This window comes from Phyllobates terribilis, unplaced genomic scaffold (assembly GCF_046119375.1).
Source record: "Phyllobates terribilis strain yellow unplaced genomic scaffold, ASM4611937v1 Scaffold_5__5_contigs__length_657084704, whole genome shotgun sequence".
Classification (NCBI taxonomy): Eukaryota; Metazoa; Chordata; class Amphibia; order Anura; family Dendrobatidae; genus Phyllobates; species Phyllobates terribilis.
Genome location: NW_027362765.1, coordinates 192,292,673 through 192,314,576, shown reverse-complemented (window position 1 = coordinate 192,314,576; position 21,904 = coordinate 192,292,673).

Here is a 21,904-nt window from a genome sequence, read left to right as displayed (position 1 = left end):
CTTGCGGAATTGGCATGTTCTAATGCAAGTCAATGGCGGCGAAAACGCAGCACTTCCGCAAAATAATTGGTAGTGCTGCGTTTTTTCCGCAATGATAACCCGCAGTGGAAATTTCCACAGCATGTGCACAGCACATGCGGATTATCATTGGGGAGCTTGGCAGGCCTTCTACCATGCATTTTTGAAGAGTTTCTGCAGCATTTTTGCTGCTGCGGAAACACTTCAAAAACGCATCGTGGGCACACAGTCTTAGGCAGAATAGCAATAGTTAAAAAACAATACTTTTTTATAAATATTAAAATCCCATAAACAAAACCATCTTACTGTATGCAGTCTATCCTGTATGCCCAACTATTTTGTCACAAGGGTCATACTCAGGATACTAATATTCCCTAAAACCAATCACCCAATGTGTCATACCCAGTACCTAGATACTGCTCTCGATATATCTGTATCCTTGATTACCACCTCTTGAGCAGATATCAATTATTCCCACGGAAGGATCATATAATTATTATTGCACTTTGCCTTTGTGTATAATGCCCTGTGTATGGACCTGTGGCGCCCGTGTCTATAGCGCGACAAAATGCCTGCATGTGTAATATAATTCATATACAGTCATGGCCAAAAGTTTTGAGAATGACACCAAAATTATATTTTCACATGATCTGCTGGCCTCCGGTTTTTATTAGTGTTTGTCTGATGTTTATATCACATACAGAAATATAATTGCAATCATATTATGAGTACCAATAGGTTATATTGACAGTTAGAATGAGTTAATGCAGCAAGTCAATATTTGCAGTGTTGCCCCTTCTTCTTCAAGACCTCTGTAATTCTCCCTGGCATGCTCTCAATCAACTTTTGGACCAAACTCTGACTGATAGCAGTCCATTCTTGCATAATCAATGCTTGCATTTTGCCAGAATTTGTTGGTTTTTGTTTGTCCACCCGTCTCTTGATGATTGACCACAAGTTCTCAATGGGATTAAGATCTGGGGAGTTTCCAGGCCATGGACCCAAAATCTCTATGTTTTGTTCCATGAGCCATTTAGTTATCACCTTTGCTTTATGGCAAGGTGCTCCATCATGCTGGAAAAGGCATTGTTGGGCGCCAAACTGCTCTTGGACGGTTGGGAGGAGTTGCTCTTGGAGGACATTCTGGTACCATTCTTTATTCATGGCTGTGTTTCTAGGCAAGACTGTGAGTGAGCCGATTCCCTTGGCTGAGAAGCAACCCCACACATGAATGGTTTCAGGATGCTTTACAGTTGGCATGAGACAAGACTGGTGGTAGCGCACACCTCTTCTTCTCCGAATAAGCTGTTTTCCAGATGTCCCAAACAATCAAAAAGGGGATTCATCAGAGAAAATGACTTTGCCCCAGTCCTCAGCAGTCCACTCCCTGTACCTTTTGCAGAATATCAGTCGGTCCCTGATGTTTTTTCTGGAGAGAAGTGGCTTCTTTGCTGCCCTCCTTGAAACCAGCCCTTGCTCAAAGAGTCTCCGCCTCACAGTGCGTGCAGAAGCACTCACACCAGCCTGCTGCCATTCCTGAGCAAGCTCAGCACTGCTGGTAGTCCGATCCCGCAGCTGAAACAGTTTTAAGATACGGTCCTGGCGCTTGCTGGTCTTTCTTGGGTGCCCTGGAGCCTTTTTGACAACAATGGAAGCGCTCTCCTTGAAGTTCTTGATGATGCGATAGATTGCTGACTTAGGTGTAATCTTTGTAGCTGCGATACTCTTCCCTGTTAGGCCATTTTTGTGCAATGCAATGATGGCTGCACGTGTTTCTTTAGAGATAACCATGGTTAACTGAAGAGAAACAATGATTCCAAGAACCAGCCTCCTTTTAAAGTGTCCAGTGATGTCATTCTTACTTAATCATGACTGATTGATCGCCAGCCCTGTCCTCATCAACACCCACACCTGTGTTAATGGATCAATCTCTAAAACGATGTCAGCTGCTCCTTTTAAGGCAGGACTGCAATGATGTTGAAATGTGTTTTGGGGGTTAAAGTTCATTTTCTGGGCAAATATTGACTTTGCAAGTACAGTAATTGCTGTTAAGCTGATCACTCTTTGACATTCAGGAGTATATGCAAATTGCCATTACAAAAAATGAAGCAGTAAACTTTGGAAAAATTACTATTTGTCTCATTCTCAATACTTTGGGCCATGACTGTATATTGCCAGCAATGGTGAGGGAAAAGTTCTCTGCTGTTTTCATTGCCTATATATATTGTTACTCGATCCCTTACTGGAGGATTTTGCACTTCTGCCAAATCAGGAAGTTGTGCAGATCCCCTAGAGAGGGGAGGAGGTGCTTAGTTGTAGTTTGTAGTGTGTGAGGGAGAAGCAGCATCATGGAGTTCACTGGGCAAGAGAGAGAAGTCTGCTCTCTGCATGTTTAAGCTGCACAAGGCAGGGTCCAGTCCCCAGAGCACAGAGACTTCCATAGTCTGTGCTAAACTGTGAGCCTGCTCGGAGCAGTGAAGTGTTTCCCCGGGAGCTCAGCAACCGCATGGAGTCACAGAGATACTGCTGCAAGAGAAAGTGAGTGTTCTGACCAGATTCATGTTGCCTGCTCGCTGGAAGGGATCACTGATCCAGTAACTGTTTACCTTGGACCACTGGGAATCCAAGGAATCGTCTAATAGAGGTAAAATTAGCAGCAGGAAGGCTACACAACCTCACAGCAGAGAATCTGAACCCTCACCATGCAGACCGGTCCAAACTCCTGTATGTGAACTGTACAGAAGCTGTTGGAGCGCTGTGCTGGATTCCAGTAAAAGGTACAAACTGGTTATCACCCTGTCTCAAGCTGATTATTTCCTGCTGCGGCCTTCCTGCTCCATCTCCCCTGGGAGCCAGCCCTGGTTGGGAAGGGTTAATCATCTGTCACTGCTAATCACCACCAAACTCCCAGTGGCCCTCATCAGTGCCTGGCCTTACCAGGCCAAACATCCCAACTGGTGTCACAAACCTTTTTAGTATTTTATTAACCCTCCACAATTGATAAAGACTGATGCACGCCCCCGGTCAGACCATACCAGCACTCGGACTGCCATGCACCAGTACCGTGACTGCAGCGGCCCTGCCGGGGCGGCACGGACCCTTTCCTTGCGTCACGAACAGGATCTTGTGTGCCTAAGGACCCTAACTCTTCTAAGAAACTGTTGTTTTGTTTCAAGTCCCTGCAGCAGCAAGGGAGTTCCGGTGATCGGCTGTGCATTCAGTTGCTTGACTCGCGGTGGATGGAGAATTACTAGCTCACACCGCTCAAGGTCCGGCTACCCGGGAACCCATCGGAAAGCGCATCAGTGGAGTAAAGACCTGCAGCCACAGGAGCGGTGAGTCACACCCCTGCAGGGGTTACCAAGTGGGGAAATGTCTAGTCCCTAGTGGCGCAGCAGCTGCGGCTCCCATGTTGCCGCTAACCATGCCTTATATACCGGGTGCAGCATGGCTGCCACAGTACACAGGCGAATCACACACCTTAAGTGACTTCAAAGAGAAGCTGGGCAGCCTGTTTGAACTTTACCCCATGTCAGAAAAGCAGAAAGTTACCATACTTACGAATCAGCTCAGTGGTGCCGCCCAAAGAGAAGTCAAATCTTGGCCAGCTACTGATAAAAAGACATTTTTGTTAAACTCAGAGATACCTTTGATACCCATACTGCCTCAGAAATAAAGATGCAATTTTTCAGTTGCAGACAGAAAGCACAAGACTCTGTTAGAGACTATGCACTTAATCTGCAAGAGGCATTGCGGGCCATCAGGCGAACTGACCCTGACAGTGCACAAGATGAAAGCAAAATGCTGAAAGAGCCGTTCATTGAGGGCCTTTTGTCTGATTCCAGTAAGGCCCAGCTGCGCATGATGTCGCTGCAAAACCCTGATATGGACTTTGCTCAGTTTAAAGACAGATCAATTCATATATTACGAGAATCCACCTATGTCTACAGTGAGCCAGTTAAACACCCAGCAGGGGGCTGTGTCCTCCTCCCAAGTGGCTGAGGTACAGTATACCCAGACCAAAGATGATAATCCTTCTGCCGATTTACGGCTACAAGTACAGGAACTGACTAAGTGTGTGGCTGCTTTATGTAAAACTGTGCAGACTCTCGAGGCTTCTTCCCCCACAGAGAGGATCCAATTAGCCTCCAACCCGGATGATCTTCCATGGCAACAGCAGAGGAGAATCCCACCATGGCAGCGACAGTTTTCCCGCACTGGCAAGGGATAGTCTGATAAATTTGACCCCGCAGGATGACCCATCTGCAGACGATGCAACAAGGTTGGTCATATCAAGAGAGAGTGTCCTTTAAACGGGTGACCCCTGGGGGAGCGGACCAACCCCCGGGAGTAAGACAGTCTGGTCCAACGAACTGGAGAAACAGGTATGTTGGTGGACGTCCATTTATACCAGTTGTGATTGACGGCATCCCCTTCACCGCTCTTCTGGACACTGGTTCGCAGGTAACCACAGTGCCCCACACACTGTACCAGAGATAATGGGCTGATGCTGATTTCATCCAATGCCCTGATAGAGACTTATCATTAATAGCAAGTAATGGTCAGCCATTGACACAGGTGGGGTACAGAGAGTTTGTCATTAAAGTGGGGAGGATGGAGCTTAAATCTCAAGGCCTTGTGGTAGTAGATGTGGAAAGAGGGGAGTGTACTCCTACGATAACCCTGGGTACAAATGTCATAGAAAATTGTTTTAAGTGAGGTCATCGCCATTTTGCAAGACATAGCAGATTCATCCCCTTCCAAAGAGAAGTATGCCCTCAATAAAGAAATCAAGGCTCTCGTGCAGCAACAGCTGGTAGAGATAGCTGGTGGAGAGATTAGTAGCGTAAGGGTGAGCGATCCCAACTCCATTATGCTTCCCGCCCAGGAGTGAGACACTCATCTGGTGCAGAGCAGCCATAGGCATCAGGGGCCAGGATTACCAGGCTCTGCTAGAACCAGTCTATTCGGATATCCGCCCTACTGTTATGACAGCCAGGGGGATTGTTAATGTTAAAAAGGGCCTGGTTCCGGTACGTGTCCTGAACTGTGGGGAAGAGGAAGCATGCTTGCCCCGTTATGCAACCGTAGCAAAACTGTTTACAGTCAGCAACAATGATATTCAGGCTGCAGGACCCTTGGCTCCATCTGAGTCAACGGAGGGCAACGGCTCCTTAATTCTGTTGGAGGACTGGGTTCAAAAGAGGCATGTTGGTATTGACTCCACTCCTTCACATCATAAAAACGGAGTGTATCGAGTGGTCCAGGAGTACGAGCGGGTTTTCAGTAAGCACCCCTTGGATTTTGGACAGGTAAAGGGCATCCAAATTAATATCCCCACCGCAGATCATCCACCTATCAAAGAAACGTATCGTCCCATACCTCCTGCTCATTATCAGTGTGCAAAAAGTATGCTAAAAGAAATGAAACAAGCAGGGGTAATCAGGGACAGCTGCAGTCCTTGGGCAGCTCCCCTTGTGTTAGTTAGAAAAAAAAGATGGTACAATGCGCATGTACGTAGATTACAGAAAGGTTAACAAAATCACCCACAAAGACGCTTACTCCCTACTGCGCATAGAGGAGTCTCTCGCAGCGTTAAAGTCGGCTAGGTACTTCTCCACTCTAGACCTAACCAGCGGGTACTGGCAGGTTCCTGTGGCTGAGGCTGACAGAGAAAAGACTGCTTTTACTACTCCTATGGGGCTATGTGAATTTAACTGTATGCCGTTTGGATTGTGTAATGCATACGGGACATTACAGAGACTTATGGAGTGTTGCCTTGGACATAAGAACTTTGAGACAGTGCTACTAAACTTGGATGATGTCATTGTATATTCCAGGACCTATGAAGAACACCCGCATCACCTGGCAGAGGTCTTTGAGGCATTATCCAACTTCAGTTTAAAGGTAAAGCCATCTAAATGCCATCTACTGAAGCCCAAAGTGCAGTACTTAGGTCATGTCATTGGCGTAGAGGGAGTTGCACCAGACCCAGACAAAGTGATTGTCATCAGAGACTGGCAGGTACCCACCACCATCAGAGAGGTCCGACAATTCCTGGGGCTAGTGTGCTGCTATAGACGCTTTATTAAGAACTTGGCAGCCCCCTTACAAGACCTCCTAGAGCGCCAGTCCAAACAGGCCAGGAACAAGTGTCCCCCGTTAGAGTGGGATGCTAGATTGGATGAATCATTCAAGAGCCTAAAGGAAGCACTCACCGGATCGGAAATTTTGGCTTATCCAGACTATGATCAGTCATTTATCCTCCACACCGATGCTAGCAACACTGGTCTAGGGGCTGTCCTATCTGAAGAATAGCATGGTAAAGAGAAAGTCATTGCCTATGCGAAACGGAAGCTTCATCCTACTGAGAGGAACTCCGCCAATTATAGCTTCTTCAAACTAGAATTCTTGGCAATCGTTTGGGCAGTGACCGAGAGGTTTAAACACTATTTGGCCTCTTCTAAATTCACCATCTACACAGACAACAATCACTTGACACATCTTGATTAGTGTTGAGCAATCACTAAAATGCTCGGGTGCTCGAAGCTCGGGCCGAGCTCACCGTGATATTCGGGTGCTCGACCCGAGCAACGAGCCCAATGTTAGTCTATGGGAGACCCGAGCATTTTTGCGGCGGCACCCCAGGCAGTCTGTAGAAAGCCTAAAAAGTGCCCAAAACGATAGTGACAGTGCTCAAATGATATGGGGATCACCCCAGGAAGCATTTTTGACCCCCAGGTCACTGCTGTCAACAACGTGGTCAGAGGTATTAAGCCACTTTTACGGGCTCACAATAAAACTTTCAAAAACAAAACTGAAACGGTTTTCCTGTGAAATATGTTAAGGAACATCCTTTACAGGGTAAAGACTTGTGTATAAGGTAAAATAAATAACCAAAAACAAAAATACTCCTCCACACCTTGGGCTATGTTCACAAGTAGCATTTTTTATACGTTTTTGCACCTTTGTATTGCTTTCAACAGTGACAAATGCATTCACTGGGAAATGTCATTTTAACATTTTACAACCTTATCTGGCAATGTGCTGTGTGACACATACGTACAGTGCTGAAAAGACATGGGAACAGCATGGCGAAGACCCCTGGAAGCATCTCTGACACCCAGGTCACTGCCTAGAAGTGTGCCCATCAGAAGTGATCCTCGCCGCATCAGAAGATGCAGAATGGAACTATCACCATGCAAGTCCTTGTCCCAGGGCAGTGTTCAATTGTACCTCCCCCATTCCTTGCAATGCAAGGGCAAGTATGCAGCCTGCCACTCACCCACCCCCAGGCTGCAATACCATACTGCTAGCTTGCTTGTACTTGAAATTGGGCCTTTTAGGCATGTGGAGGCGGAATCTGGCCACCACGTCATGGCTGCGTCGGCGGCCTGGTATCCATAATCAGTCCCCAGCCGCCCGGCGGCCGGGTGTCCATGCTTGCTCCCCAGCTGCCAGGGGCGGCCAGATGTCCATACTTGGCCCTATTTGTCCCTGTGCGCCTTATGCACAAGCGCGCATACCAAAACATTACCTGTGCCCTCCCCAGTGCATTTAGAGGGAAGGACAGCCTAACCACAAACACGTGGACAAGTGAATGTGGCCAGGGATGGTCCATCTCACTGACACCTTCACACTGGGTTAATATTGTGGAAACCGGGACACAGTTGGACACTGGGATGCAACACGTCCTCCAGACATAGAGGACTGCGGGTCCAGGGTCAATCAGGCTTCAACACAAAGTTCAGAAGGTAGACAGCAGCAGTGGTCGGCCTCCTACACAACGAGTAAATTATTCATGATCATGAGGCCATCCATCTCAGCTTTCTGTTCCTTGGAATGCAAGCGCATGTATGTAGTAGCGGCTAGGCCTGAGGTGATCAGCGTTTTGGCGCATATCCTACCTCCTCTGAGGATTGCTGGATGTTTTCCTGCTACTATCCCAGTTCTATGACTCCCGTTAAAACAAAGCTTCAGGTGATGATTATGGATGAGGTGGTGGCAAAGGAGAAAGAGCAGGAGGAACAGGGACCATTCACATCAATATCAGGCCAGTCAACCGCACATGTCTTGTAGGATATGTTTCTGTAACAAAAGGAGCGGTTCGGCTACACAGTTATAGGGCATACAGTGAGTGCAATGCCTACCAAAAATTTTGAGGCACTCCAATGCCCCTTGGAAGTGACATGGAGGTCAGAGGGCCTTAACTAAACCGTTTTTTCCATTTATAGCAACTGGGTCTCCTGTACACTGTTGGCCTAAGCAGTGAATGGAAGGCTTTTCAAAAATTATGAGGAACTGCAATGCCCCTTGAAACAGACGTGGATTACAGCGTACTAAAAACCTTCTACCCATTATTGGGGAGTGGGTCTCCCTTAGTGTTCGCCTATGCATTGAAAAGCAAAAGCTGACTAAAATTAGGAGGAAATGCAATGCCCGTTGGAAGAGTCGTGGAGGTTAGAGGTAATTAAAAACAACATTTCAATGCCCCTTGGAAGAGCTGTGGAGGTCACAGTAGCTTAACAAGACGGTTTTAATGCCCCTTGGAAGGTTGGTGGAGGTTACAGTGGAATAAAAAGACAATATCAATGCCCCTTGGAAGAGTGGTGGAGGTCGCAGTGGAATAAAAAGACAATATCAATGACCCTTGGAAGAGTGGTGGAGGTTACAGTGGAATAAAAAGACAATATCAATTCCCCGTGGAAGAGACGTGGAGGTCACAGTAGCTTAACAAGACGGTTTTAGTGCCCCTTGGTAGAGTGGTGGAGGTCGCGTTGGAATAAAAAGACAATATCAATGCCCCTTGGAAGAGTGGTGGAGGTTACTGTGGAATAAAAAGACAATATCAATGCCCTGTGGAAGAGACGTGGAGGTCACAGTAGCTTAACAAGACGGTTTTAATGCCCCTTGGAAGAGGGGTGGAGGTCGCAGTGGAATAAAAAGACAATATCAATGTCCCTTGGAAGAGTGGTGGAGGTCGCAGTGGAATAAAAAGACAATATCAATGACCCTTGGAAGAGTGGTGGAGGTTACAGTGGAATAAAAAGACAATATCAATACCCTGTGGAAGAGACGTGGAGGTCACAGTAGCTTAAGAAGATGGTATAATGCCCCTTGGAAGAGTGGTGGAGGTCGCAGTGGAATAAAAAGACAATATCAATGCCCCTTGGAAGAGTGGTGGAGGTCGCAGTGGAATAAAAAGACAATATCAATGCCCCTTGGAAGAGTGGTGCAGGTTACAGTGGAATAAAAAGACAATATCAATGCCCCGTGGAAGAGACGTGGAGGTCACAGTAGTTTAACTAGACAATTTTAATGCCCCTTACAAAAGCCATGCAGTACAGCATATTAAAAACATTATTTCAATTATTGGGGAGTGGGTCTCCCATAGTCTTTGCCTATGCCTTCCAAGCAAAAGCTGCCAAAGATTAGGACGGAGGAACTTGCAATGCCCCTTACAAGAGCCATGCAGTACAGCATATTAAAAACATTATTCCCATTATTGGAGACTGGGTCTCCCATAGTCTTTGCCTATGCCTTCCAAGCAAAAGCTGCCAAAAATTAGAACAGAGGAACTTGCAATGCCCCATACAAGAGCCATGCAGTACAGCATATTAAAAACATTATTCCCATTATTGGGGAGTGGGTCTCCCATAGTCTTTGCCTATGCCTTCCAAGTAAAAGCTGCCAAAAATTAGGACAGAGGAACTTGCAATGCCCCGTACAAGAGCCATGCAGTACAGCGTATTAAAAACATTATTCCCATTATTGGGGAGTGGGTCTCCCATAGTCTTTGCCTATGCCTTCCAAGCAAAAGCTGCCAAAAATTAGGACGGAGGAACTTGCAATGCCCCGTACAAGAGCCATGCAGTACAGCATATTAAAAACATTATTCCCATTATTGGGGAGTGGGTCTCCCATAGTCTTTGCCTATGCCTTCCAAGCAAAAGCTGCCAAAAATTAGGAAGGAGGAACTTGCAATGCTGACAACACGGACCATGGTCACCCTGGTGGTATAGTGATGGTGGAGGCTGAGGATAAGGAGAAGAGCATAAAACAGCAGAAATGAGGAAGCGTATACCCATGTGTGAGTGTGAAGCAGTGCATGGGAATACACCTCCCGAAATAACACAGTGGATTTGACTTTATGTTACTCTGCTGTCATTTGGTGGTGATGAGAAGTCTGGCCAAATCCAGCCCTTGTTCATTTTGATAAGGGTCACCTTGTCAGCATTGTTACTTGACAGGCGAGTGCGCTTATCAGATATAATTCCCCCAGCGGCACTAAAAACACGCTCCGATAACAAGCTAGCGGGAGGGCAGCCCAGGACTAGTGTTGAGCCACCCCCGTAGTGTTCGGGTTCGGTTCGGTTCGTCGAACACCGGGATGTTCGAGGAACTGTTCGTCGAACACCTTAGAACACCGTCGAACACCGTTAAAACCAATGGCAGGCAAACAAAAACACATAGAAACACATAGAAAACACCTGCAAAGGTGTCCAAAAGCTGACAAACTGCTCAGAAGACACTCTCTTTAAAAAAGCCGGCCGGCAAATTCAGCAGCGGCATACACCGGTACCCGACAATTTAGACAAGAAGGAATAGAGCATCACACATAGATTAGATAGATAGAAACATGTCAGTCACACATATAAGAAGCACAGTGACAGTGTTGGTTACTGCACTTGTCATTTAGTGTAAAGGATTTATTAAAAAAAATATTAGTGTTTTCATGCACCGTCTCTTTAAAAAAGCCGGCCGGCAATTCAGCATCTGTACCCGACAATTTAGAACAGAAAGAATAGAGCTTCACACATAGATTAGATAGATAGAAACATGTCAGTCACATATATAATAAGTACAGTGAGAGTGTTGCTTACTGTACTTGTCATTTAGTGTAAAGGATTTATTTAAAAAAATAATAGTGTTTTCATGCACTGTCTCTTTAAAAAAGCCGGCCGGCAATTCAGCAGCGGTACCCGACAATTTAGAACAGAAAGATAGAGCATCACACATAGCTTAGATAGATAGAAACATGTCAGTCACATATATATGAAGTACAGTGATAGTGTTGGTTACTGTACTTGTCATTTAGTATTAAAATAAAGGATTTATTATTAAAAAAATTGGCGTGGGGTTCCCCTTAATTTTAGGCTCTAGCGGAGGTTAAGCAGACGGCTGGGGCAGATGTTTGAAACCTGGGAAGGGGGTAATACCCACGGAGCTTCCCAGGCAACTAATATCAGCCCCCAGCTGAATACATAGCCTTTACTAGCTATTAAAATGGGGGACCCCCCAAAAAAAATGACGTGGGGTCCCCCCTAATTTAATAGCTAGCAAAGGCTAGGCAGACAGCTGGGGGCTGATATTAATAGCCCAGGAAGGGAGCCATGAATATTGGCCCCCTCCCAGGCTAGAAACACCAGCCGTCAGCCGCCCCAGAAATGGCGCATTCATAGGATGCGCCAATTCTGGCACTTAGCCTCGCTCTTCCACGCTGCCCTGGTGCGGTGGCAGGGGGTAATAGGGTTGGGGTTGATGTCAGCTTATAATGCCAGCTGACATCAAGCCCAGGTTAGTAATGGAGAGGCGTCTATAAGACACCCCCATTACTAACCCCATAGTCAAAGTTAAAAAAAACACAAACACCCAGAATAAAGTCCTTTAATTGAAATAAAGACACAATCCTTTATTGTTCTAAATTAAACCATACTTACCATCACGCCCATTCCAGCTGAAGCCAACGATCTCCTGCAATAAAAGAAAAATAATAAAGCAACCTCATCCTTACCTTTCCATGGTTCCCACGACAGCTTCAGCTCTGCTACATCGAGATGACAGGCTGGACCGCAGCAGAACGCTGCCATCCAGCCTGTCATCCCGCAGACACTGAGAAGCGCAGGCTTGCTTGCGCTGCTCAGCGTCTCTCTGTGACGACATCCAGATGAGCCGAGTTCATGTCCAATGAACTCGGCTCACCTCATGCACGTCACTGACAGCGTGGGAAAATTCTCACGCTGAAGCGCTGATTGCAGGAGAATTTTCCCACGCTGTCAGTGACGTGCAGGAGGTGAGCTGAGTTCATTGGACATGAGCTCACCTCATGCACATCACTGACAGCGTGGGAGAATTCTCACGCTGAAGCGCTGATTGCAGGAGAATTTTCCCACGCTGTCAGTGACGTGCATGAGGTGAGCCGAGTTCATTGGACATGACCTCGGCTCATCTGGATGCCGTCACAGCGAGACAGTGAGGAGCGCAAGCATGCCTGCGCTTCTCAGTGTCTGCGGGATGACAGACTGGATGGCAGCGTTCTGCTGCGGTCCAGCCAGTCATCTCGATGTAGCAGAGCTGAAGCTGTCGTGGGAACCATGGAAAGGTAAGGATGAGGTTGGTTTATTATTTTTCTTTTATTGCAGGAGATCGTTGGCTTCAGCTGGAATGGGTGTGATGGTAAGTATGGTTTAATTTAGAACAATAAAGAATTGTGTCTTTATTTCAATTAAAGGACTTTATTCTGGGTGTTGTGTTTTTTTTAAATACTTTACTAGAAATTCATGGCGGTCATGTCTAATACTGGCGTGACCCCATGAATTTTGGGCTTGGGGCCAGCTGATAATACCAAGCTGGCCCTAACCCCTTTTTTACCCAGTGAGCCACCGCACCAGGGCCCTGGATGAGTTGGGTACAGCGCCAGAAGATGGCGCTTCTATGAACGCGCCATTTTCCGGGGTGGCTGCGGAGTGCAATTTGTAGCGGGGGGGGGGCCCAGAAAGCTTGGGCCTCCCTGCGCTGCAGATTCCAGCCCCCAGCTGCCTAGTTGTACCTGGCTGGACACAAAAATAGGGCGAAGCCCCACGTACTTTTTTTTTAATTATTTCATGAAATTCATGAAATAATTAAGAAAAAAAGGGCTTCCCTATATTGTTGTGTCCGGCCAGGTACAAATAGGCAGCTGGTGGATGGGGGCAGCCCGTTCCTGCCTGCTGTACCTGGCTGGACACAAATATAGTGCGAAGCCCCACTTCAATTTTTTTTAATTATTTCATGAAATTCATGAAATAATTAAGAAAAAAAGGGCTTCCCTATATTGTTGTGTCCGGCCAGGTACAAATAGGCAGCTGGTGGATGGGGGCAGCCCGTTCCTGCCTGCTGTACCTGGCTGGACACAAATATAGTGCGAAGCCCCACTTCAATTTTTTTAAATTATTTCAGGAAATTCATGAAATAATTTAAAAAAAATTGACGTGGGGCTTCGCACTATATTTGTGTCCAGCCAGGTACAGCAGGCAGGAACGGGCTGCCCCCAACCACCAGCTGCCTATTTGTACCTGGCCGGACACAACAATATAGGGAAGCCCTTTTTTTCTTAATTATTTCATGAAATAATTTAAAGAAAATTGACGTGGGGCTTCGCCCTGTTTTTGTGTCCAGCCAGGTACAACTAGGCAGCTGGGGGCTGGAATCCGCAGCGTAGGGAGGCCCAAGCTTTCTGGGCCACCCCCGCTGCAAATTGCAGTCCGCAGCCACCCCGGAAAATGGCGCGTTCATAGAAGCGCCATCTTCTGGCGCTGTACCCAACTCATCCAGGGCCCTGATGCGGTGGCTCACTGGGTAATAAAGGGGTTAGGGCCAGCTTGGCATTATCAGCTGGCCCTAAGCCCGAAATTCATGGGGTCACGCCAATATTAGACATGACCACCATGAATTTCTAGTAAAGTATTTAAAAAAAACACAACACCCAGAAAAAAGTCCTTTAATTGAAATAAACACACAATTCTTTATTGTTCTAAATTAAACCATACTTACCATCACGCCCATTCCAGCTGAAGCCAACGATCTCCTGAAATAAAAGAAAAATAATAAAGCAACATCATCCTTACCTTTCCATGGTTCCCATGACAGCTTCAGCTCTGCTACATCGAGATGACAGGCTGGACCGCAGCAGAACGCTGCCATCCAGCCTGTCATCCCGCAGACACTGAGAAGCGCAGGCTTGCTTGCGCTCCACAGTGTCTCTCTGTGAGGGCATCCAGATGAGCCGAGTTTATGTCCAATGAACTCGGCTCACCTCATGCACGTCACTGACAGCGTGGGAAAATTCTCCTGCACTCAGCGCTTCAGCGTGGGAGAATTCTCACACTGAAGCGCTGAGTGCAGGAGAATTCTCCCACGCTGTCAGTGACGTGCAGGAGGTGAGCTGAGTTCATTGGACATGAGCTCACCTTATGCACGTCACTGACAGCGTGGGAAAATTCTCCTGCACTCAGCGCTTCAGCGTGGGAGAATTCTCACGCTGAAGCGCTGAGTGCAGGAGAATTCTCCCACGCTGTCAGTGACGTGCAGGAGGTGAGCTGAGTTCATTGGACATGAGCTCACCTTATGCACGTCACTGACAGCGTGGGAGAATTCTCCTGCACTCACCGCTTCAGCGTGAGAATTTTCCCACGCTGTCAGTGACGTGCATGAGGTGAGCCGAGTTCATTGGACATGAACTCGGCTCATCTGGATGTCGTCACAGAGAGACGCTGAGCAGCGCAAGCAAGCCTGCGCTTCTCAGTGTCTGCGGGATGAGAGGCTGGATGGCAGCGTTCTGCTGCGGTCCAGCCTGTCATCTCGATGTAGCAGAGCTGAAGCTGTAGTGGGAACCATGGAAAGGTAAGGATGAGGTTGCTTTATTATTTTTCTTTTATTGCAGGAGATCGTTGGCTTCAGCTGGAATGGGCGTGACGGTAAGTATGGTTAATTTAGAACAATAAAGGATTGTGTCTTTATTTCAATTAAAGGACTTTATTCTGGGTGTTTGTGTTTTTTTTAACTTTGACTATGGGGTTAGTAATGGGGGTGTCTTATAGACGCCTCTCCATTACTAACCTGGGCTTGATGTCAGCTGGCATTATAAGCTGACATCAACCCCAACCCTATTACCCCCTGCCACCGCACCAGGGCAGCGTGGAAGAGCGAGGCTAAGTGCCAGAATTGGCGCATCCTATGGATGCGCCATTTCTGGGGCGGCTGACGGCTGGTGTTTCTAGCCTGGGAGGGGGCCAATATTCATGGCTCCCTTCCTGGGCTATTAATATCAGCCCCCAGCTGCCTGCCTAGCCTTTGCTAGCTATTAAATTAGGGGGGACCCCACGTCATTTTTTTGGGGGGGTCCCCCATTTTAATAGCTAGTAAAGGCTATGTATTCAGCTGGGGGCTGATATTAGTAGCCTGGGAAGCTCCGTGGGTATTACCCCCTTCCCAGGCTTCAAACATCTGCCCCAGCCGTCTGCTTAACCTCCGCTAGAGCCTAAAATTAAGGGGAACCCCACGCCAATTTTTTTAATAATAAATCCTTTATTTTAATACTAAATGACAAGTACAGTAACCAACACTATCACTGTACTTCATATATATGTGACTGACATGTTTCTATCTATCTAATCTATGTGTGAAGCTCTATTCTGTCTGTTATAAATTGTCGGGTACAGATGCTGAATTGCCGGCCGGCTTTTTTAAAGAGACGGTGCATGAAAACACTATTATTTTTTTTGATAAATCCTTTACGCTAAATGACAAGTACAGTAAGCAACACTGTCACTGTACTTCGTATATATGTGGCTGACATGTTTCTATCTATCTAATCTATGTGTGAAGCTCTATTCTGTCTGTTATAAATTGTCGGGTACCGCTGCTGAATTGCCGGCCGGCTTTTTTAAAGAGACGGTGCATGAAAACACTATTATTTTTTTTGATAAATCCTTTACGCTAAATGACAAGTACAGTAAGCAGCACTTTCACTGTACTTCGTATATATGTGGCTGACATGTTTATATCTATCTAATCTATGTGTAAAGCTCTATTCTTTCGGTTCTAAATTGTCGGGTACAGGTGTATGCCGCTGCTGAATTGCCGGCTTTTCATGTTTCACTGTTGGCACTGTTCCCATCGATTTGGGCAATCACTGTAATGCCACAACCACCATGGCTGTGGCATTACAGTGAGTGGCAGACAATCCCTGCATGATTGGTGCTCTAAATAGTGCCAGACATGCAGGACACACTTTTGGTGCACGAACAGTTATCGAACATAACCTCGAACAGCCGAATTTTTTGCAAATCGTTCGGGTTCGTCGAACAACTCGAACACCGCCCAAAACAGCTCGAATTTGAGATTGGCGAACAGTTCTAGTCGAACACCGCTCATCTCTACCCAGGACCTCCAAGGCGTACAGAGCGAGTTCATTCCAAGTGTCCAGCTTGGATACCCAATAATTAAAAGGCACAGAGGAATCACGGAGAATGCTGGTACGGTCAGCAAGGTACTCCCTCACCATCTTTTGAAACTTTCCACTCCTTGTGAGATTACCCCGCGCCTCAGGGCCTGTAATCTGGGCAGGTCTCAGAAACCTGTCCCAGAACGTTGACAGTGTTCCCCTGCCTCTGCTGTATTGGAGTTGCATCTCTCTCGCCTGTACGCCTTGGTTGGGCAATGAACTGTGACCTTTGCCGCTAGCGTGTTCAGATAGGAATTTCTTTAACAGTTCTGCAGCAAGGGCCTTCAGGTACTGCCCCATTTTTGTAGATCTCTCCACCTCAGCAATAAGAGAGTGATAGTTCTCCTTGTAGCGGGGGTCTAAAAGTGTCACCAACCAGTAATGACTGTAGCCCAACATTTTGACAACACGAGGGTCATGTTTAAGGCAGCGTAACATAAAGTCAGCCATGCGTGCCAGACTGGTAACGGGCAAGACTTCCGTGTCCTCACCAAGATGACGACTGACCATGGTCTCTTCCTCTTGCTCCCCCCTGTCCTCAGGCCACCCACGCTGAACCGACGGTATGACAGTTGTACAGGTACTACCATCTACAGCGCATGATACCAGCTTCTGTTCTTCCTCCTCCACCTCTCCCTCATTGTCCCCCAATGCACGTTGGGATGAGATGAGGCTGGGCTGTGTATAATCGACCGCTACGGCTTCTTGATCCATTTCATCATACTCTGGCTGCAATGCCTCCTCTTTAATTCTCTGCAGAGAGCATTGCAAAAGACAGACAAGTGGGATGCTGACGTGAATGATGGCGTCATCGCCACTCACCATCTTGGTGGACTCCTCAAAGTTTGTCAGGATGGTACATATGTCAGACATCCAGGTCCACTCATGAGGTCTTATGTGTGGAGCCTGACCTGAATATCGACGACCTTGTTGCAGCTGGTAGTCCACAACTTCTCTCTTCTGCTCACAAATCCTTTGTAACATGTGGAGGGTAGAGTTCCAACGTGTGGGGACATCACACACCAGTCAGTGTGCCGGAAGCTGCAAACGCTGCTGCAACACAGCAAGGGCGGCGGAAGCTGTAGCCGACTTATGAAAATTAGCTGACATGCGGCGTACTTTGACGAGCAGATCTGGCAACTCGGGGTACGATTTAAGAAACCGCTGAACCACAAGGTTAAGCACATGAGCCAGGCATGGTACATGTGTGATCTCGCCTTGCCTCAGAGACGCCACCAGGTTACGGCCATTGCGACACACGACCATGCCTGGATGAATGTTCAGCAGTCTCAGCCACAGATCTGCCTGCTCTTTCACAGCTGTCCACAACTCACAAGCAGTGTGAGGTTTATCACCTAAGCTTATGAGTTTCAGCACAGCCTGTTGCCGTTTGGCGGAGGCAGTACTGCAGTGCTTCCAGCTTGTAACTGATGTGCTGATCTCTGAGATGGAGGCTGAACATGAGGAGGAGGAGGATGATGCGCAGGAGCTGTACACTGTGGGGGCAACTCTGACTGACATAGGGCCCGCAATCTTCAGTGTGGGGAGGATATGGTCCTTCCCAAGGTCCAACTGGGTCCCGGCTTCCACTATGCTTACCCAGTGTGCCGTCAGGGAGATGTACCGTCCCTGGCCACAAGCACTTGCCCACGTGTCCATTGTCAGGTGGACTCTCCCAGTAACTGCGTTGTTGAGGGCACGGCAGATGTTTCGAGACATGTGCTTGTGTAGTGCGGGGATGGCACACCGGGCAAAATAGTGTCAGCTGGGGACCGAGTACTGAGGGACGGCCACCGCCATAAGGTTGCAGAAGGATTCCGTCTCCACCAGCCTAAAAGGCAGCATTTCCAATGCAAGCAGTCATGAAATGTGCAAATTTAGGACTGTGGCCTGTGGGGCATTAGTTGCGAATTTGCACTTTCGTTCTAAGGTCTGGGATATGAGAATTGAACGCTGCGGTGGGACATGGACGTGGATGCTGTTTCTTGAGAAACTGCTGTGACGCCTCTTCTCGGAAGCCCTTGTCTTTACCCTGGGAGATGGGGGACTTGGAGTCGGGTCCTATGATGGAGGGATGGGGTGCAGCTGTGGCCCGGACCCGACCGGTGCTCAGGGCTGTCACATTAAAAAGGATGGTGTGGGCTTATCCGGGTTGAGTGGCTGATTTACGCCACCAGCGCCACCGCAGTCCGCTGAGGCATGGTGTTATGGCGGCCAAAGTTCTTACTGCTCCCCACAGGCAGAGCAAGGCCTCAGGGCAGAGGGACAGGATGGAGGGGGTAGTAGTAGAGGAGAACGGGCGCCTCGTCATGCGGTGTAGCGCAGAATAAACTGTCCGGAGGCCATAGTGGTGAACTTCCAAGAGATGGCAAAAGGAAGGCGACTCCCTGCTCCCCACGGAGTCCTGCGGTCACCAGGAACGGGGGTCCGACAACCTCCGAGCAAGTCCAGCATTCAATCGGGACCCTGCACCAGAGTGTTCCTGAACTACAGACCGAATCCTTTCCTGTCCGTGTGTGTGTAGATAGGCCAGTTCTCCCTCTGAGCTCCTCTCAGAACAAGGGTAAGGGTGGCAGCACCGCTCCTCCCGATACCCGGTGGGATCCTCCGGGCCTACCGGGCTTTCCTGACAAGGACATGGAGTAGCAAGGTCGGGTGTCGGGGGCCGATACCCCTCTTGTAGCCGGACTCCCTCTGAATATATCAGCATGGCGAGGACAGGTGGCGTATACCGCTCCGTCTGCATTCTCCCTGGGATCCATTTACTGTGGAGCCACACTCTTAAGCTCCGGACCTTCCTGGTCCTGGTCTTTTATCTGGTTGAGACATTCCTGTTTTACAACCTGCTCCTCGACCCAAGGCCAGGGTACGAGGGCTGTGTCTCCATCCGCTGTAGGCCCACACAGGATCCACTATCAGGGTAGGAGATCACAGTACTTGACCGCCAAGAGACTTGACCTTCAAGGTCTAGGCTACCTTGGACTAAAAGCACTAAAAAGGACCTAGAACCAAAATGGCTCTTAATTAAATATGAAATTTACAGTGTCACCCTCACCCACTAACTGGTTCCCCTATCTCTTGGTTCCCCAGTCTTCCTGTAACCAGGAGGGCAGCACCTAGTGCATTCTAACCCTCTCTGGGGGAGAAATGTGGTGTTGGACGTAAAGGTAGGGTCCCAACCATCACGCCGTTCTTACCTCAGAGGAGGAACACCACACTCCATTAAAGAAGTGCAGCATCCCTGTGTCGGTCGATCCCTCAGGGGCACCACACTGCCATAACAAGGAGGAGAGGCATCTTTGCATGCAGTACGGAAAGGGGATTGCCTTGCATGCACAACAGGGGTTTCTCTTACATGCACAACAGCGGAAGAAGCAGTGGTGACACCTGCTGACACTGGTCGTGGACCCTGGGGTTCGCCCCACAAAGTCGGGTGCTTTGCTGACATGTGCCTGATCATGCTGGTGGTGGTCAGGCTGGTAGTTTTGTCACCCCTGCTGATGCTGGCCTGGCAGGTGGTACAAATGGCCTTTTTGGGGTTATCAGCAGAGTCTTTAAAAAAATTCCAGACTCTGGAAGACCTACTGGTTGTACTGGCAACGTCCCTCGTGTTGGTGTTACGGGGAACGGTTGCCCGCCTTCTGTCTGCGGCCACCACACTGCTTCTTCCTGCCTGTTTGGGTACTCTGCCTCCCTCCCCCTATGTGCTTCTGGCCTCGCTCTGCATGACCTCCTGCCACGTTGGGTCAGTTACTAGATCATCCACCACCTCTTCCTCTTCCACTTCCGCACCACGATCCTCCTCCTCAATTCGTGGCAATTGTGTCTCGTCATCGTCCACCTCTTGTGACAAATTGTCAGCGTCGCCTTCCTGTGACCGTGGCTGTTCAAATATTTGGCCATCGCTACACGGGATCTCCTCTTTCACCACTTCAAGCGGAGCAGACGAGGGGCCCAAATATGGAAATGGACCAGTGAACAGTTCTTCAGAGTGTCCATCTGTGGGATCAGTTGCTGTCTGACGACACTCGGCATGGTGGGAGGAAGGAGCATCAGGGTGAGGAGGAGTATGCGGTCGAGACTCACGGCTACTAAGACTTGACCGTGTGGAAGACAGACCGGAGGTGGTGGTGCCCAGGTAACTGGAAGTATTATCTGCTATCCAATTAATAACCTGTTCACACTGATCAGTTCGCAATACTGGTGTTGCATGCTTCCCTAGTAATTCGGTCAAGAACTGGGAGCGAGAAGATGTGGCTGTTCATTGTGGCACATTTTCACCTTGGCCACGGCCCCGTCCTCTGCATGCACCATCACCAGAACGTCCAGTTCCACGTCTCTTGCCACGTGCCTTGCCCATTGTAAATGAAGTAAAATAGCTTACACTCGCACTATCAATGGCAAAAGGGTAATAAAAAGGAGATTAGAACTGTGGAAGAGGAAAACCACAGTTCTATTTCTCTGGCCTACACCAGAATCTTTTAAACATATATATTTGTGTCTGAACAGTCAGCGAGACACTCAATCTGTTTTTTTTTATGTAAAAAAGGCAAAAAAGTGGATAATACAGAGATTTGAACCGTGGAACTGCAAAACCACAGTTCTAATTTCCTGGTGCATACCAGACTTTTTAAAATAGATATATTTGTGTCTGAACAGTCAGCGAGACACTCAATATGTTTTTTTTATGTAAAAAAGGCAAAAAAGTGGATAAGACAGAGATTTGAACCGTGGAACTATAAAACCACAGTTCTAACTTCCTGGTGTATATCAGACTTTTTAAAATAGATATATTTGTGTCTGAACAGTCAGCGAGACACTCAATATGCTTTCTTTTATGTAAAAAGGCAAAAAAGTGGATAATACAGAGATTTGAACCATGGAACTGCAAAACCACAGTTCTAGTTATCTGGATGAAACCAGACTCTTTTAAACAGATATATTTGTGTCTGAACACTCACAGACACACTCAAATTTTTTTTTTTGGGGGGGAATACCAAAAGATTATTAAGATGGGTATTTGTACAGTCTGACTGAGGAAAAAAAAAAAAAGAGGACTTAGATGAAAAAAAAAAGTATTTTTCCTGAGACCTGGAGCTAAGTCTAGCAATTTGACCAGCAGCAGCACACAGGACTGTAATGCAGTGTTTGTTGGTATAACCACTGCGTCTCCTATACAGCCTGCCTGCCAGATATCTGGGATGGATATTAGTCCTCACAAGGACTGTTTGTTTGAATTTTTAGGCTTTAGAGACCCGAAACTAACTATTTTGCAGTATAAATCTCTCCCTAGCTCAGCAGCACTGTCCCTACACTGTCTGATCCGGAGCTACTGTGTCCAAGATGGCGGCGCCCGGTTTTAAATACTCGAGGTGACGCTATGCGGCCAGCCAATCACTGTAATGCCCACAACCAACATGGCTGCGGCATTACAGTGACTGGCTGGCAATCTCTGCATGTTCATTGGCTCTGTAAAGAGTGCCAAACATGCAGGGCGGAGACCCGAGCTCCCGTTCGAGTAACCCGAAAATGCTCGGTGCTCGCCGATCATCTCGAGTAGTGAGATGCTCGGGTGAGTATCGAGCAGTGTCGAGCATGCTCGCTCAATGCTAATCTTGATAC